Consider the following 14,559-nt stretch of genomic DNA (forward strand, 5'->3'; position numbering starts at 1 on the left):
TAGAAGAGAGAAGAGGGCAGAATAAGGCGGCTACACACTCTCTGAAGGCAACACAAGAGACAAAGAGTACAGCGTTACCCTGGGTTATGGTATACATGTATCACGTTTTCAGGCAGATTATAAGGAGAGCATGCATACCATCATCATTGTGAAGCGAGGCTTAACCTTATCTCTCCTTGAGAAATGACCCCCCTACTCTCTCCTGTAAAACAAAACAAAGAAAACGTTGCAGGCTTGTATCCCAAGACCATAGAGTTTCATGCGTCTGAAAGGAGTTCACAACCAAGAGTACTTTCCTTGCAATCACAATGATATAACGATTCTGTATAGGTAGCTCCTGATTGCATAGAACAAACAACCAACAGTTGTGGCCTTTTTCCCTTAGGACAAGTGCACCGTACAGCCACCGTAGCAAATACCTCTTTGCTGACGCCTCTTAAGATTGGTAGGAGCGTCTCGTTCAATTGGGGTAAAAAGGTTCGATACAGAGTCCCAGACCCGCGTCGCTTCTGCACAAGACCGTTTGGAAGTCACGGTCTCCTCCAACAGAAGGAACGGTCTGAACTCGACCCCAGTCAAAGAAACAAACACCGCTCTCTGAGCCCTCCGAGCGGTACAAAGAAACACCGGGTGTTATTCCCGGATGAAAAGCGGTCGTAGGTTTGGTGCAGGTGCACCCTTACCGCCTCTCCGTGGGTCACAGGAAGAGTCGTTGGCGCATAACCACCAACAACACAGGACTGATACGAATTATCGGCGCTCTCTTCCTCGAACGCCGTCATGATATTGCGGCCGCTGGGAGGACGTCGCTCACGTGCTGCGTGCCCCGCCAGGAGTCTGGGTAATGTAGTTCCGCCTGCTCCTGTACTCTGACGGCAGACAGTGATTGCCGGTACCAGAAGCATGACAGCTATAAAGGCAAAAGGTGTAGCTATAAAGGCAAGGAAGAGAAGCCACAGTGTGGTGGCATGCGATTCATCTTCAATAAGTAGAGATGTGGAGCTTACATGTTCAACAAGTTTTAAGGATTCAGATGGAGAAGAAATTGTAAGTAAGAAGAGAAGGGTGAATGACAAAGAAATAAAGTTAGAGTTGGGTGATTTTCTGGATCCTCTTGGTGAGGAGATGTTTGATGCTCTGCTTGTTCAGCACCCTTTATCGCCACAGTGGATGCCAGCAGAGCATGTGGCAAAATACATAACATATTGGATTCGAAGAGAGATTCCTAAGGAGCTGAGGACATGTCTTAGATCTGAGTGTCTGAGGCCGACCTTAGAGAACATAGTAGCATACACTCCTGAACTTGACACAAAAATGTTGACTTTTCTGAATAAGTCTGGCCGCGATCCAAGGAAGAGTTTGATAATTTATTTTATTTTTTATATTTTAAAGGTTTTATATAGTGCTGGCTAGACCCGTAGGTATCAGAGCGCTTTACATGGGTATCAGATCATAGTTACAGGTTACATCGTTACAAAGGTTACACAGTTATTAGAGAATGAGAACATAGTAACTTGAGTAACTTGTAAGGTCGAGATAAACAATAAGCACAAATACGTAAGGGGAAATGCAGGCAAGGGGAGAGATTCAGGGGAGTGGGGTAGGAGCAGGGGAAGTAGACAGATAATGAAGGCGGGAAAGAGGAGGGGAGGGTGATAGACACCGCATGGAAAGAGGAGGTGAAGAGCGACGGGGAGACAAACCGGTAGATGAGTCAAAGCAACGTCCAAAGTCCAGTAAGCTGTGATCCCAGGGGAAGTGCTATCAGTTCCCTATCTCTGTTGCGAGAGGCTCCCTTTACGCAGTGGACTCTCTCAGAGGAGTCTCTGAGACTCCAAGGCCTACATACTGGATCCTTCCCCAAAAAAGGAAGAGGGAGTGCTTTGACAAGGGGTGCCATACCATACCTCAGCTGTGAGTGGCTCCCTTGGCGCAGTGGACTCTCTCAGCGGGTTCGCTGAGACTCCAGAGTATAAATATTGAATCTGTCCCCAACAAGGGGAGAAGGAGTGCTTAGTCAAAGGGCACAAAGAACAGGGGGCTAGGCAGAGTAGCAGGCAAGGGGAGAGATTCAGGGGAGAGGGGATAGGAGCTAGGGAAGTAGACAAAGAGAGAAAGAGTACTAAATGGGAACATATTTAATTAATGAGTTATTATTTAGCGCTGGCTAGACCCAAAGGAATCAGAGTGCTTTACATGAGGAACAATAATGTTGCAATTAACACCAGTTAAAAGTTACATAAGTATCAAGAAAAGAATTTAAAGAACATAGGGGACTAGGTGAATGGAACAAGGAAGGGTAAGGGGATAGGGTAAAGGGGTAGGAGGATGATAAGACGTAGAGACGAGGGGAAAATCTGCCCAAGGTCCGGTTGGGTAGGTGACTGCAGGGAGGGGGGGGAGTCCACAACCCATCTCCTCTTTAGCTATCTGCTAGCTCCACCGGGCATCAGGAGACTGCAGAGGAGGTAATCCACAGCCCTTCTCTCCAATAGCTATTGGGGTAGCTCCACCGGGCATCATTCAGAATAGCTAGGTCTTAATAGTCGAGGGAGGGATCCCAGAGTAAATGTCCTGGTGTGAGGGCAGGAACAGGCTTGAGTTGGAGTCGACCTTCCAGGACCTTGCATTTTGCTTCTAAGTCAAGGGTGTGCGCCCCAATGGAGTCCAAGTCCTCCTGGAGCGCATTAAGTTTTGTGCCCATTTCCGATTTGAAGGAGTCGAAGGAGGCTCCTATGTTCACCTTTATGTCCTCTCTGAGCTCCCTTTTGAAGTCCTTCAGGGTCGCAAGGAGGATCTCCCAGGAGAGCGCCAATTCTCCCGTCTCCTGGGTGCCCTCTTCCTCCTGCACCCCTCCTGCTTTGGGCGCCCGAAGTAGATGGAGACCTTGTTGGGCTGCTCTTTTTTGGGTGGCATAGGGGGAGTTCTGTTTTGCACCCCACACCCCTCCGCTCTAGAGCCACAGGGTCAGAGGAGGGAGAGCGGCGCTGTCATGGGGAATCTGTGGGAGCACCAGGGTCCAGGCACACCCCCCACCTCCAAGTGTGCCACGCGGTTCTTTTGAGCGCGCTACAATATGGATTACCCCGGTTCATGTGGTGCATGGATTCAGTTGTCGGTCTCTGTGCTGGGGTCACTGTGATCTGACTGGAAGGACCTTGGACGCCATCTTATGGAAAGGCAAAAGGCCAGGCATCTCCTTGAGGGGTTCTACCTCTCCCAGCGCGCAATGTGGCCCAGCAACATTGGGCTGGGTAAACCGCCCTCTCCTCTACCTGTCTTCAGGCTATTTAGGTCCTTACTTGCTGCTTTAGCGGTCAATGTGCATTGGGGGAGGGGCCACTCACCTTCATGTGTGTGTCTGGCCTGGGGGTCTCTCCGCACCAGCCACCTTCACTCGGGTGCGAATACACACTCAGCGGCCCCCTCCTGGGATCCAATGCGATCCGCGCATCCGGGGAACTTTATTGCTGCTGGTTGCGTCTGCCGGGTGAGGCCGCCATTTAGATGAGCAACATCGCGGTTCCGTATCGCGCATGGACCGCCGCTGCCACACTGGTGTCCCCGCTCCACTCACAGGGTCGCCAGAGTCCCAGATAGGCTGCCTCCTTGTCCGTGATCCTTCTGGCCGCCAAGTAAGGAGCTATTAGAGGGTCATCGTGGTCCCTGACCGTCCGCTGCTTTTACATACCCTGCAGTTGTTCTGATGCCAGGGTCTGAAGGGATGTCAAGACAGGTTGCTTGAAGTTCTTGGCCCCCTCACAAAGGTATTTGATATGTGCAAGGAGGCTCATACAAATAATGTAGGAGTGGATGTTGAAGAGTTGCTCCAGTGGGTGCAAAGGGCTATTTGTCTGTTGGGAAATTCAAATGCGGCTTTGTGCATTGTGAGGCACAAGAGCATCTTGATGAAGATCAACCCAAAGTTGGCTGAGTTAGCCAACAAGGAGTTTGGAGATTGAAGGGATGCTCTTTGGTGAAGAGTTTGTCAGGGACATGTCAAGGTACGTGGATACCTTCAATTCTCTGCAGAAGGCACAAAAAGATATAAGGAAGGTTTTTGGTACAGCTGGGAGAATACAGGGTTGATTCCCTGGCCGTGGTCAGGGAATCACTCTGGGTTCTTTTGCAAGAGGATTCAGACCCTACGGTTATGGTTATGGGTATGGTTTCAACACCAGATCTGAACATGGAGGTTTCTACCCACAGAAACAGAGGACGAGGTCCTGTGGGATGCGTTCAGAAGGGAGAGGAAGAGGTTCTTCAGGGTAGACGTTGCAAATACCCTATTTCTGTCCACGTACAAATGGGTGCCAGACTAGCCCAGTTTGTTTCAAGATGGAGAGAAATAACTCCGGATCAATTGATCTTGGAAATGGTAGAAGGATATCGACTAGATTTCATGGAGGTCCCTGTTCAGGGGTAGTGTCCGGGCATGTTAAGATTTGCAAAGGATCTGGAGGAGTTGGTGTCTCAAGAGGTAAATGCTTTGCCAAAAAAGGTGAAATAGAGGTAACGAAAGAAGTGCCAGGGTGTTTTGTAGGCAATATTTTTCTGGTGGAAAAGAAGGACAAAGGAATGAGGCCAGTGATAAATCTAAGAGAGTTGAACGACTGCGTGTGTTCGAATCACTTCAAAATGGAGGGCCTCCATATGCCGAGAAATATGTTAAGAAAGGGAGATTGGATGACTAGGTTGGACCTGAAGGATGAATATCTGACAGTTCCAGTGTGTGTGGAGCACAGGAATATCTGCAATTCAGGTGGAACGGGAGACAATGGAGATTCACAAGTCTTCCGTTCGGGCTGACGTTGGCTCCATGGTGCTTTACAAAGGTAATGAGACTTGGTGTGGCATGGTTGAAGTCCAGGGGAATTCGATTAATAGTGTACCTGGATGATATTCTGATTATGGCAGAGGATAGATGTTTGGCTTTGGAGCAGATGGAGTTTGCTGTGAAGGTTTTGGAAGACTTGGGTTTTATTGTGAACAGAGAGAAATCGTATGGAGCCAGCGCAGGAGATGCAGTTTTTAGGTTTTCAGATTCAGACCTTGGAATGTGTGTTGAAGTTGCCTATGGAGAAAGTGAAGAAGATTCGCAGAGAAGTGAAGAGAGTGAAGAATGCGGTTTGGATAAGTTTGCACCAGGTGGCAAGATTATTTGGGCTGCTCTCTGCATCAATTCAAGCTATTTTCCAGTGCCATTCATTTCAGGGCATTACAAAGGCAAAAGGCATACCATTTAAGACTGGGAGCAAAGTATTCTCAAAAAGTGAAGATGAATCAGGAGAGCCAGGAAGAGTTAGAATGGTGGTTGATGAGCCTGGAGGCATGGATTGGGAGAGCAATCTTTGGGGACACCCCGGAGGTGGTGATAAAATCGGATGCAGGTCTGTATGGTTGGGAAGCGAGATGTGGTTCACTGATGACTGGGGGTCAGTGGACCTTGGAAGAGAAAGATTTATATATAAATTGTCTGGAACTCCTAAAAGGTCAGGCCAAATGCTACGTACTGTTGAAGATCTACAACATCTCGGCAGTACGTTACGTCCAAAAATTGGGAGGGGAGTAGCGGAGTTGGCAAAGGAGGTTTGGAGGTTTTGTGTGGACAGAGAGATTATGGTGCAGACGAAGTATATTCCAGGGAAAAACAATGTAAAAGTGGACTGGAATTCAATGTATCTGCAGGATGTGAGCAGTTAGAAGTTGAACAGGGGAGTGTTCCTGAGATTACAGGAAATGTGGGGTCCACTGCAGGTGGATTTATTTGCGAACAGATCGAATGCGCAGTTGAGGGAGTTTTATAGTTGGAGGCCGGATCCAGAAGTGAAAGGCATTCCTGCAATATGAGGAACGGGGAGGCTGTATGCTTTTCCACCATTCTTGATAATTCAGAGGGTGCTGATGAAAGTGAAGAAAGAAGAAGCGGAAATAGTATTAATTACACCATTTTGGCAAGCCCAGGTGTGGTTCCCGGATGTGATGGACTTGCTGGTGGAAGACCTTGTCTTACTACCGAATGTCCAGAGATATTTTTGGATGCCCAGGGGAACGTTCACTATCTAGTGATGTCGGGGCAAAATGAGGCTTGTTGGATGGTTGATTTCAGGAGAGTATGGCAGGTGTCTGGACTATCGGAGGAGGCTTCAGAGCTCATCAGAGGGTCATGGGTGCAGAGAACAACTAAAGTCTATAGGTCAGCGGGAGAAAATGGTGTGATTAGGGTGTTGAAAGGGACTTGGATCCCATATAAGCTTCTGTAGTTGAGGTTGTGAATTTTTTGTCGAGTCTATTTAGAAGAGGTTATGCTCACAGTTGTTGCTTGAAGGGGTGCCAGTTGGCCAACAGGCATTGGTTAAAAGGATGGTGAAGAGTGTACGCTTGGAGTTCCCACCTAAAGCGAAGTACATTTTTCTTTGGGATGTATTGGTTGTATTGAAACAATTGGATGGTTAGGGGTCGAATTCCGGTTTAGGTCTGAAGTTCCTGTTGTGGAAGTTGGTGGTACTTTTATGTTTGATTTCTTTTAGAACAGTGTCAGATATTAGTGCTTTTGAGGTGACTACACAAAGTTACCAGCAGGAAGGAGTGTGCTTCGAGTTGAGGAAGAGGACCAAAACTATGTCTAGGACATTTTTTACCCTAATTTGGAAGAGCATAGCAAATTATGCGTAGTACGTTGTTTGAAAGAGTATAAGAAGAAAACAGAAGGTTTGAGAGGGTGTAAATGTTCACAGCTTGTAATCTCTTACAGGAAGCCGTTTAGGGCAGTTTCGGCTCCAACTCTTGCGAGATGGGTTAAGGAGGTGATGAGTAAGGCAGGTGTTGACGTGAGTGTTTTTGGTGCTCATTCACCAAAGGGAGCTATGGCAAGTAAAGCTTTTATGAGCGGTTCAAGTTTGAGTGGTATTTTGAAGGCGGCAGATTGATCTAATGATACAACTTTTAAGAAGTTCTATTATAAACCTCTGGAAAATGTGTTGTAGAATGTTTTGGAAGAACTTTGAACATGCATAATATTGGCCTCCGGGCCTTGCCATAAAATGCAGCATTAATGGGAAGAAAATCATGATTTTATTAAAGGCACGGAGGCTAAAATTATCCCTCCCATGATTTGCCCAACCCATTTGACCATTGTTTGTCTGTTGTTTTTTCTTATTCAGGTCAGAGTTAAGAAGGAGAAGGACGACGTGGGGAACAAAGTTTATGGAGAATAGATTTGTTAGTTTGGAGTCTGCAATTCATGAAAAGATCTTGTTTAATTTGCAGCAGTAAAAGAAGGAAGATGGCTGCCTGTGTATAGTTTATATGCATATTCTAGAGTTCTATGTTGTTCTGGTTCTAAGATTCCTGTTGTTGTGTTTGAGGAGCAATGAAGGATTATGCATAATATTGACCTCCGTGCCTTTAATTAAATCATGATTTTCTTCCCATTAAAACTGTGGAAAATCTGCATTATTAATAGCTTCACTCTGAATTCTTCCCTCTAACTGTGATGTCATTATGATTCAATGTACATAGAAAAAAAATCCCCATTCTTTTTACCTTTACATTAAGGGGTCCATTAGGATGGCGGGCGGGCGTTGCCCGCCCGCCACCCTAATGGAGAAGTGGACCGCCCGCTAACAGTGCGGGGGTCCCGAAAATGGCATTAGGATGCACCCGCCACACAGGCGGGCGCATCCTGTATGTTTACCATTGCGGCGGGCGGAGCAGGAATCTCCGCCCGCCGCAATGGTAAAAGTGCACGTTGTGCTTTTCAAAGTGCAACATGACAGGCACCGCGCGGTGCCTGCCATGTTGCACTTTGAAATGCGGGGGGGGGGGTACCATAGGTACCCCCCCATGTGCACCCGCCAAGCCACGAACTCCCAGGGGGCCCGCAAGGGGCCACCGCAGGGAGTCTCCGCATGCCTTCCACGGAAATGCATTGTGCACAGCCCATAGTAATACGGCGGGCGGTGTCTAAAAGACACCGCCACCATGTTACTGGTTTTCCGCCCCGGCCGCTAGGCCACCGGGGCGGAAAACAGGCGGGCGGTGTTTCACACTGCCGCGGTCAGCCTGGCGGAGGAAATCCGCCCGACATCGTAATAGACCCCTAAGTCTTTACCCTTCTTTCAGTCATCCCTGACAATCTTCTAATGTAATTTCAGGCAAATGAAGGTATGCCTTTATTACCACAATGCTGCTTTATAGGTGAAATCCTGGGAGTTCACCTGAAAAACTAGTTATCTCAGGGTCTCCCTCACTCAGGAAGGGCAATTATTTCTTAAAACCCTTGAACCTCGGCCCCCTCTCACAAAAAAGGCTGAGAGAGAATAACTATTAAATTATAATTTACCAGCGGGATTGTCTGTACAAATGCTTCTGTCAGGATTACCTGTAAACTCTGCTGCTTCTTGCCGCACCCCTCCCTCAGCGTCTCCTCTAACTCTTATATTTTCAATCTGATACTATCAACAATCTCACACTCTCTTAAGCTCACTCCCAACATTCCATTGATGTTGCTGAGGCACTTCGGCATTGACTGTCACTAGAATCGTCTGCACAACAGCACAAACATAAAAATACACAAACAATGAATAAACACCTTGGAGCTTGCTATCCCCTTTTGGTAAACAATCTACCCCACCAAAAATGCTGTACAGACAAAATAACACTGACACACACTGAGGTAGCATTACCACTTCAACTGTGGCACTTAGGGCCAGATGTATGAAGCTCAAATGGGTTCGCAAAATGGTATGTATGTAGCAAATGTCCGTGCAAAATAAGGAATCGCAAATTTGCGATTCCTTATTTTGCGATTGCATTTAAGGAATCGCAAAATTTGTGATTCCTTAAATGCAATGTATGATACAAAAAAAAATTGCCAATTGTCCCTAAGGAATCGCAAATTACCACCAACTTCAAGTTGGTAGTAATATGCGAATTACTTGAAAAATGCCAATTTTTGCATTTTTCTAAGTGCCATGTGATGCACATTCATGCCCTTAGGGTATGTATGTGTACCACATGTGCACCCATGCTTATTTCAGGGGTGCAACAGGGTGTCCTTTGGACACCCCTGCACCCTTGAAATTATTCTCAATTTGCGATTAGCAAATTACGAATCACAAATTGAGAATAATTTCACATTCATTCCTATGGGCCTCCTGGCACATAGAAATGAACGGGAAATTATTCCTTAATTGCAATTAGCAATTTGCTAATCGCAATTAAGGAATTTTAAGAAATCGCTAAAAAATAGTGAATTTCTACATACATACCATTTTGCAATTCTCAAATAGCGATTCCTTAAAAATCGCTATTTGAGAATCACAAAAGTGTATCTTGATACATCTGGCCCCTATTCTCTTGCACAATACTAGACTTGGTACCAGCACAGGGGTTACATTTATGGGCCATGTTATCAAACATTCCTAATAAACTTGACATTATCGTATATGATTCAAGAAAGTTAGATCATTGGCAAAACATTTGTTGCCAATGACATTTTTTGAATATCTACTCATAATAATCCCAGTTTATACAAGGGCATCTAGCTCCCAGCTGTCTGCATGAGCCACCGGCCTGGCTTTCAACAGGTCCACATTTCTAATCCTCTCTATAGACTCTTGCAAGGTGAAAGCAGTTTCCTTAGTAATAGGCATGCCGCCAAATGTGTTTTATTTCGTAAGCATTATCCTCCCTTGCTTTTCTGCCCTGAGCATGTTAACACTTTGTATGTATGTGTTCCAAGGTCATATTTGGCATGACACCAAAATACTGCCCCACAAAGATGTCAACCGTTTATATTTGTTACACGAGTTCTCATGGATTTTCCTTTGCTTTCATCAATATTATTTTCCCTGAAGTGCCATATTGTCAAGCAGGCGTCACATAGGGATTGTGCCAGGGTCTATGTTAAAGGGCTACATGTTTGTGCAATAAGAGTATTTTTTAACTTGACCGTGTATTGCTTCCATACATATATGGCTACAAAACATTGTTCCTTAAGATGAGGCCTAGAACCTAGAATAATTGCCACTTGGTGCAGTAAAACTTTCTCTGATGTGTTGCCTTTTGTTTTTAGCATTTATTAGATGCTTTTCTAATAGGCTTTAATTGTGCTAGGAGTCTTTTATTGATGGATATGTTCCTGCGAGAAGAATAAGGAAATATTAGATATGGTCTATAAAGCACCAGGAACAGCTTCATATATTCTGCCGGACCTCACCCAAAACCCATCTTTTGCACATGGCAGACATTCTAACATAGCTAAAGCACACATTTGTGGACCCCCACTTTAAGAAACTAGGTTTTTAGTTGAGAGGAGTGAGCGCCTCGCTCAAATAATAAACACAGTCCTTGCCAGGGTGAACCTCAGAATTCACAAAAAAAACCTGTGCTTAGACCTCTGGTAGCTTGGCACAAAAGGGTTAACTTAGAGGCAATGTGTAAAGTATTTATGCAGCACTCTAACAGTGAAAAAACAAGAAAAACCCCAAACCAATTTAGAAAAATAGAGTCAATTTAAAAAATAAAATGACACCAAAACAACAAAAATCCAGTAAGTAGAACCAGATATATAAATGTTTTAAGTTTCAGGTGAAAATAGTGCTATAAAGTACAAAGCACCTCTTGCGTTTTTCAGGTGGAACTTGACCAGGTCAAAGTCACAAGTTCAGGTTGACTACGATATAGCATGGGTCGGATATAGGAACCATGTTCGGCCATTGTTTACATTCACAAGTCAAAATGTGCGTGAGGAGCCTCAGCTGGAGCTTGGTGTGCAGGAGCTGTGAGGAAAACATCTTCAGCGTGAGGAGCTGGTCTCCACTGTAGTTTGCATTGCCGGGAGATGTGGGCAGTCACTGTTTCATGCGAAGAGCATGTCTCCGTTCCGTTGGTGTGAGACACGTTGGCTGTTGCTAAAGCAAACAGCCGCTGGTGGTCGCGAACAGCCCAAAACGTCTGGATTGTCCCCTGCAGTTCAGTTCTGTAGTCTTGAAGTAGGAGTACGCTCTGATGCAAGCTTAGGATCCAGGGCCTGTTGGGACACCTCTTGGAGATCAGTACTCACTCCCGCGGAGGCCAATAGCAGGATTAGCAAGCAAGGGGAGCAGCATGTTAGCTGCTCCCCATGCAGAAAAGCATGATTCAGGCAGATTCAGTTGATACTAGTCAGCGGGCAGATGTGCGGGGAAAGAGGGTTCTCTGGAAGTGTGTTTTGTCCGTATAGCTCAAATAGGTGGTCATACAGCTGACCCTTTGACTCACTTGTGGGTATCCTGGGTTCAAGGCAAACAGGTCCAGCCTTCCTTCTCAGAGAGCAGGGCAGTCCTTTTGAATCTACCAAGGCGTTCCATTCTTATAACCAGTGCCAGTCTGTGTGTGAGCGATACCCTCTTTGTCTAAGCTTCCCCTTTTCCTTGGTTTGGCTCCCATCTTTCTAGGGAGACAAAAGACAAGCAGGCCTAGATGTGAGCTGCATGTTTGATTTGATTTATCCATTTCTAAAGCGCACGAATGCACGGAGGCGTCTTGGCGCTATGATTTGTCCATTGTCCTGAGCAGGTCTGTGGTTAGCGCAATTTATACACCGAATAGCCATGTTTTAATTTTCTTTCTAAATATTTCCAATGTTGGGCTGTTTTTTATATCCAGTGGTAGTAAATTCCATGTCCGTGCTGCGTGAACTAGGAAACTTCTTCCTCCCCAGTTTGATCGCTTAAACTTGGGTATCGCTATCAGATTTTGTTGTCCAGATCTGAGTAGCCTAGAAGGTTCGTAATGTTTTAGGTGCATTTTCAGGAAGTGTGGTCCTTTACCCTGCAATGCCTTGTATGTCAGGCATAATGACTTAAACTTAACTCTTTTAACCACTGGAAGCCAATGTAGTGACTCTAGTTTATGGCTAATGGGCTGGAACTTTGGAATTTCCAGTATTAGTCGGGCTGCCGCATTCTGTAGCCGCTGCATTTTTTCCATGATTTTTACTCTGGCTCCCGCATGTAGCGCGTTTCCGTAGTCCAGTCGCGACAGTGCAAGAGCAGTCACCACCGTTTTACGAGTGTCTTGGGGCAGATACGGAAGTATCTTTCTTATCATTTTTTAAATCAGCCAGAAAGACGAAGCTAGCTTATTTACTTGTGCTTCATATGCTAGTTTTGTGTCGACCATGAATCCTAAATTTTTAACCTTCTCCTAGGGTTCAGGTCTGATTCCCAGTTCAGGAGACCACCAGTCTGGGGACCAGATGTCTGCATTACCTCCCAGAATCATTACCTCACTCTTCTCTCCATTGAGTTTGAGGCAATTTTGTTGCATCCATTGACTAACTTTTAGCATGCATATTTGGAATTTTTTGGCTGTTACCTTATTGTCTTTGCCTATGGAGATGACGATCTGTGTATCGTCTGCGTAGGAAATTGGCGTAAAGCCATTTTCTCGTATTACTTCGGCAAGGGGGGCCACATATAAATTAAAAAGTGTTGGGCTTAATGAAGAGCCCTGTGGGACACCGCATGGTACCGTGAAGGAGTCTGATTTTGCTTCTCCTAGTTCCACTGAGAATTTTCTGTCCTTCAGGTAAGATGCGATGAGATTGCATGCATGATCGCTTGCTCCGACTTCTTTAATGCGTTTTATTAGTATCTCGTGGCTGACCGTGTCGAAGGCCGCCGAGAGATCTAATAGCACCAAGGCGGCCTTTTCTCCATTATCTAATATTCTTCTAATTTCTTCAGTTGCCGTAAGGAGGGCTGTCTCTGTTCCGTGCCCCTCGCGGAAACCGAATTGGGAATGGTCCAGCCACTTGTTTTCCAGTAGGTACTGTGAGAACTGTTTGTTTAACAGTTTCTCCAGTATTTTCGCAGCGAAAGGGATCCTAGCTATAGGTCTGTAATTGCTAGGGACTTCACTGTCCGAATTAAGTTTTTTCAGAAGTGGCCTGATCGATATAATTTTCCAGTCATTTGGGAATGTGCTGGTGTTCAGGATTACCTCAAACAATTTTTGCAGTGCTGGTCCTATTTGTTCTGAAAATTTTTGCATTACCTTCGGTGGACAAGGGTCTAAGGGGCTGCCCGAGTTGGTTGTCATTATTTCTTTACTAATTTGTTCCACTGTAGGTAGAGACCAGTGAAAGGAGGGTGTACCGCTGGATTGGTTATTTAATTTTGTATTATTGGTGAGGCTTTCAGTTATATGGTCTATCTGATTGTTTTTGAATAGTTCATAAACTGAAGACACTTTACTTACGAAGAAATGACCTAGGGTATGGCAGAAATCGGATGATATGTTTTCGGGATTATTATTTTCGATTTTAGCAAGTTTCTTGACTACTGCAAACAGCTCTTTACTCGAGTTCTTGGATTCGTTTATTTTATGTACAAAGAATTTACTTTTTTCTGCGATTGTCATATTTTTGTAAGTGGCCAATTCTTTTTTGTAATCTATCTTTAACTTGGGGTCATATTGTATTCTCCACTTTTTTTCCGCTCTTCTGCATATCTGTTTCTGTGTTTTTAAAGCATCCGAGTACCAGGGTTGCGAAGGTGACTTCCTTTTGAAGATCGCTCTTTTCTGTGGTACGGAGCTCTGAATTGCTGTTTTTAGCCAATCATTGAATTGCGTACAGGCTATATTGCTATCGCTATCTAGAATTGGATATGAGGAGTTCAATGCCTCTATTAATATTTGGGGATCAACTTTTGACCAATCAGGGTAAGTGACTCTTTTGGGCTTTTCAATAGGTTTTCCTAGATCCTCTGCAATCTCTAGTTGGAAAGATACAAGTTTGTGATCTGTCCACGCCATCGGGTGGACTTCTACTTTTGTTAATTTTTGGCAAGATGTAAAAATACCATCAAGTGTATGTCCTGCTATATGTGTGCCTAGCTGGACTTTTTGTTCTAAGTCGAAATTAGCCATTGCATCTTTAAAGGTGCTAATCTTGGGGTCTGTGGTTTTCTCCAAATGAAGGTTGAAGTCCCCCAGTATTGTGTAGTCTGGGTTCGTTACACAGGATTCTAGGAATGGGCTTAGTGATTCAATGAGCGGTCTTTTTGCATTTGGTGGTCTATAGATTAGTACTCCATTGAAACTGTAATTGTTAGTAATCATGATTTGAAATGTCATGATTTCACAGTCAGGATGACTTCCTTTTTCAGAGCTCTTGATCCTGAGGTTTTCTTTAGCTATGATTGCTAGTCCTCCTCCCCTTTTCAGTTTTCTGTCTACTCTATATAATGAGTATTTTTCGGGTATTGCCAGTGCGAGGTCGGCGTCTGACGCCTCGTCCGCCCATGTTTCCGTTACAAATAGTACATCGATTTCTCGATTTTCCATCAAAAAGGCGATGTGGATGTTATGTTTTACCATTGATCTGGCATTTATGAGTCCTGCCTTAATGAAGCGCTTTTTGGTACTCTCTTTATTGTTGTCTATTAATGTATTATTTGTATTATTTATTGTGGCGAATTCGAAATTAAGAGGGCAGCAAGGACATCGCTTACCTTCTTTATGTAGATCTATTGGAGGGCATGTTGCAATGCATCTTAGTGTCAGGAT

The sequence above is a fragment of the Lissotriton helveticus genome, chromosome 8 (assembly GCF_964261635.1).
Source record: "Lissotriton helveticus chromosome 8, aLisHel1.1, whole genome shotgun sequence".
In the NCBI taxonomy this organism is placed as follows: domain Eukaryota; kingdom Metazoa; phylum Chordata; class Amphibia; order Caudata; family Salamandridae; genus Lissotriton; species Lissotriton helveticus.